The sequence below is a fragment of the Saccoglossus kowalevskii genome, chromosome 11 (assembly GCF_978046115.1).
Source record: "Saccoglossus kowalevskii chromosome 11, keSacKowa6.1, whole genome shotgun sequence".
In the NCBI taxonomy this organism is placed as follows: domain Eukaryota; kingdom Metazoa; phylum Hemichordata; class Enteropneusta; family Harrimaniidae; genus Saccoglossus; species Saccoglossus kowalevskii.
This window is the reverse complement of record NC_140651.1, coordinates 31,236,339-31,241,302: the sequence shown is the minus strand read 5'-3', so window position 1 is coordinate 31,241,302 and position 4,964 is coordinate 31,236,339. Positions and strand designations below refer to the sequence as shown.

The following is a 4,964-nucleotide window of genomic DNA, read 5'->3' as shown; positions in this document are numbered from 1 at the left end:
ATAAAATTAAAATCAAAGAGAGCTTAAAAAGAACTCCAGCGTGTTGAGAGAATAACATAACATGATATTTGCAATTATCTGAATTCGTAATACATGTATATACCAAGTTTTGTTGAAATATGTTGAATGATTCTTGAAATAGCACCCAAATAATTTGAATTCACTAGCTAATATGCAAATTAGATAATTTGCATAAATTTCCACCAAAAACTCAATATATCTGGAAACTGCCCCAACACATCTATGCACCAAGTTTTATTAAAATATATTAAATCGTTCTCAAGATATCACCAAAAAAGCCTAAATATTGGTATGTAAATTAGGAAATTTGCATAATTTTCCACCAGAGTCAATCATGTCTAAACACATTTAAATATGTTGAGTGGTTATGTTTTTATTACAATCACAATAGACTAATCAAAGAAAAAATAACTCCCATGTGCTATGTGAGAATGAGAAACAGTTGACAGAACAAATGGGAAACATTACATATCTTCCTGTGAGCATATAATTTCAATATGGCATCATTGTATAATGTTCCCAAGTTTTGTCCATTTTCCGACAACTGTAGTGCATATTCTTATCGTAGCGGAAGAAGTTCGAGGCGGAAATAAAACTCTGGCGGGCGAGAATGCCACAACTTTTCGTTTAAATTTGTACTTTAAATATCGCCAAACAAGCACACAAAGTTGTCAATGGAATAATAAACACATGTATGCCTAACACCAAAGCATTGGAAATAGCGGTTAGTTGAAATTCAATATTTAACCAAAAATGACAAAATATTTGCCAAAATTAGAGAATTAAAGATATGGCCATGGGATGAACAAATCTAGTAGATGTCAACACAAGGTACATACACACCAAGTTTCAAAGCATCCAGACTACCGGTTTTGAACAAGAAGTCGAAAATAGAATTTTTGACCAAAAACGACCATTTTAAAATATTCGCCAAAATTAGCAAATTGAAAATTTTCTCACCAAATTAACAAAACTGACAGAGGACAACCCAAGGCACATGCACTATCATTATCAGCACTATAGACCACTTAGTGTCATAGTAGCATAGAAGAAATGTTAAAGTTTTTTTTTTTTGTGTGTTTTTTTTTGGGGGGGGGGGTAATTTGCATAATTTTTGGCAGATCGACCTCTCATGACCAAATTACCATCTACACTCATCAAGGCATCCACACACCAAAAATCGAGTCAAACGGTTCGGCGGTTTTTGAGAAGAAGTCGTGCACAGACAGACAGATAGAAAGACGACAGACGCAGGACAGAAACCCATCAAATAAGCAATTAAACGGAGGAGGGTTCAACATTTTTAGTGAATTAAGATTTATGAATAAAAATTGAACAGTAACATTATAAAATAGCCAAACCTAAAGACAATTACTGGTAATACAAATGTTGTTGAAGTCATAATTTTACAGACATATACGTAAATAGAGTAAATGTAAAAAGAGCCTGATTTAATACATATTACGAGACTGAACAATTAATAGTTTAATTAAAGGAATATTCTGTATGTTTCTATGTATTTTTCCAAAATTGCTTTGTTAATTTTGAATCAAATAAACATAATTCTACATTGCTTACAAATCTTACAATTTTAAAATGGAATATGATTAAATAATAAAATGGAAACAGGTTTTTGAAAAGTTGACTTTAGCGCTCGAAAAATGTATACATCATCTTACATCTGTATAGTTTCTCTTTAAAATGTTTAAGTGAACTGTGTAATTCCGGAACAATATACTTTTATTTTCAATGTTTTTTTAAAGCGTGATTTACTATCTTTTGGATACTCTATCTGTAATTATTACACGGAAACAGATGATACATTTCAAATATTTACTGTACATATGTATTCCAAGCAAAAATTATTATTTAAGTGTTGGTTTAATTTCAGTTTCCCACATTTCAAGAGCCTTATTTAGATCTAACTCTGGAAGATGGGGATATATTTTGGAGATGCAGGCTATCATACTTTCCTTTGATTCCAAACGTTCAACTACGTGCAATTTATTGTCATCACCCTCTTCTAAATGGAGGTTGTTTTTCACCACAGAACATTTGTCGTTCTTAAAGAAAACTAATACAATGCTAATCAAAAAGGGATTTGCACCAGGAACCGTGTAACCCTTGTGTATAGGAGATTTGAAATGACAGTAGTCGATAGGAGTGGGACTGAAATGGTAAAATCTCACCCACTGCCCTGTTAAGTTATCGTGAGTAGGGTTACTACCTAAATGAACCAGGCTTGTTGGTTTATGAAAATGTTGCCTTTCTATAACCCCATGATTTCTAACAAGCTTAAATGGCATAAATGAGAATTTATATATTGGCGACTCTTCTTTGAAATTCAAAGGAATGGCTTCAAATGTTGGGTAACCGCAAGCTACATCTACCATATATGTATCATCTTTATGTAACACATTTCTGACCAGAGATACAACATGGCTGTTGGGATTGGAAACAGTTCCCGATACAAAATCAATATCAAATCCAATAGTCTCTAACAAGTACTTCGTGAATACACTAATCACCGGACAACCACCACCAACAAGTGATAGACAATCACGTTTTATTTTATTGATTGTTGGTGGTCTTCGATCGTTTTTCGGTTGACATAACATAGTGATATTATGAAAAGGAAGTTTGTGGTGAATAGCTCTTATTATACTGTTCAGCAACACCAGTCTGTTTTCGGAAAAAATCTTTAGTGGTTCTTTTATCTTTAATTTGTCCACGATAAAGTCAATGGCTTCACATTTGGTAAGCATAATCTACAAAACAGAAAATGATATATACCATGTTAGGAAAGATATTTGCTGGAATTTGCAAGTATGAAGTTTGACCTGGGCGCGACTTGCACTGATTACCGCCGGTGACTCCTTCGATACCTTCCAATCACCTGAAAAGCTTGGAAGCGTTTTAGTTTGTTGATCTGCGTGAAGTCGCCAACTCTGTTTATATGAGACCCATATATCTCGCGCATGCGTGGCGCGACAACTACCGCCCTTTAACCATGGCATTGTATTCGATAAATTATCATTCGCTCAACTGTCTATTGATGTCTTGATTTGTCAAGTTAAGTATGGTAAGTGACTTTTAAGCGCAATGTCCACAGTGAAAATAACAGACATGAGTTAATGAAATTGCTAGTTTGAAAGTAGACGTCATGTATACCTAATACAATGTTTTAAAGTTAAGCTGTCAATATAATTATATCAGATTTCGATCAGTGAAACGTATCGCAAACGCTGAAACATTAAGATTTTATTTTTAACCAAATTACCGGTACTCACAATTCATTGCGTCATATTGATTTTGTAGTCTACATTTCCTGAATTTTAGGTGGCCAAGATATTGTCAAATAAATCACGTCCAAATACTTCCTCTAATGCGGGTATTATAACTGCTACATCTATTATATGACGCATATTATTTACATCCTGGCATTTTACTTTACATCCTGACATTTTACTTTACATCCTGGCATTTTACTTGACTTCCTGACATTTGAGCGCTATTTGTACCATCATATTTGTATCTTATTCAAATTAGTCAATGGTCTGTTGTCATACACTTATGCTTATGTCACGACAGCAAAGTATCGGTCCGACATTGTATCATGGTTCGTTTAATGGATAATGATTTGTAAAACTAAATAGGAGGTTTGAGACATTCAAGGGATTCGTATTTTATCTCATTGCACTTTTTAAGGATATTCAGTATTATTGTGTTTGCTGGTTTAGGTTAAGATTAGGGGAAAAGGTGTCCTAAATGAGCCTATTTTCTCGTCAGGAACCATGATCAGATATTGGATAGTTTCCTTATTTCCAATCTCAGAAACATTTTATGTGGTGAGTAACATTTGCAGTGTACTTGACAAACCAGAAATGTCATGAAATCATTAAGTGTGATAAGGACAAGAGTGATTAGTCAAGGTGGATAGATTCAACATGTGGTATGTCATGAAATCGTCCCTGTTTTTTTCATGCATGTCACATCTACTTCATCTCAAGTGTTCTTACGGGGGTGATAATTTAAATGACGGAATTATGATTGACGCACAATTGAATGTTGTTGATTGGTGGCAATTTCTGTGAATGCATTGTTCACAATACACAGAAAATAGCTACCATTGACAGTGACAAAAGATATAGTGACACAACTGCAGTTCCAAGCATCGATACAGCTTTGATGTTTTTTTTGAGATATATTGTGGTGCCAATGCATTTCTACATTTCGATCTATTTTGGCTATGCAAGCAAAAACTTTCTTACAAATGATGATTTAACGTAAGTGTTTTATGTGAGTAATTGACTGTGTAAATGACAATCACAAATGTTAAAGTATCACTATGCAATTCAATTCAGAATGTGTGGCCCAAAACACGCGTTTACATGCCTAGCAACCTATGGACTGAATGAAAGACAAAGAATAAGTTGCAAAGGACGAAAGAGCCATCTTTAGTTCCCATTTTCCGACTGTCCTCTTCAGTTTTGGCTTTCTTTTATTAGAATTGCGAACTGAAATTCCGAATTGATGAACATGCTGACGAACGCCTCGTCGTTGGTCGCCATTTTGTAAAAATTCGCATATATTATTTTATTCCAAGTCTTGTGATTTTAATATTTCGTTTCAAATTTGTTTCATATATAACTCTGTTATGTTATATATTTTTATTCATATTTGTTTTTTTATTTATAGATTGTCTGATGGTGCCAGCTGGTCTACTGGAACAATTTCGTGCCGCCACCTTTTGATATTATAACGTTCTATAGCGATGCAAATGTTATTAAATTAATCGACTCACATTGTTCCCATTTTTAAACTCTGCTAGTCTGCTGTCTCGTGGGTTAAGTGATGAATCGGTGGGTGAAGTGGATTGCCATCGTCTGCTAGTGACGACAGTGGGAGCGACGAACCTCACCAGTGACAGTCTGGAACATGCG

The 4,964-nt window shown here is 34.3% G+C and overlaps 1 long non-coding RNA gene across 1 annotated transcript; it reads right to left on the bottom strand.

The window, feature by feature from the left end:
- Positions 1-2,570: 2,570 nt before the first annotated feature.
- On the bottom strand, positions 2,571-4,964 carry LOC146736628 (uncharacterized). The gene is made up of 2 exons (XR_014930969.1): positions 4,826-4,964; positions 2,571-2,789 (listed from the first exon to the last, which is right to left on the bottom strand). It is a non-coding gene; the product is annotated as an uncharacterized LOC146736628 (long non-coding RNA).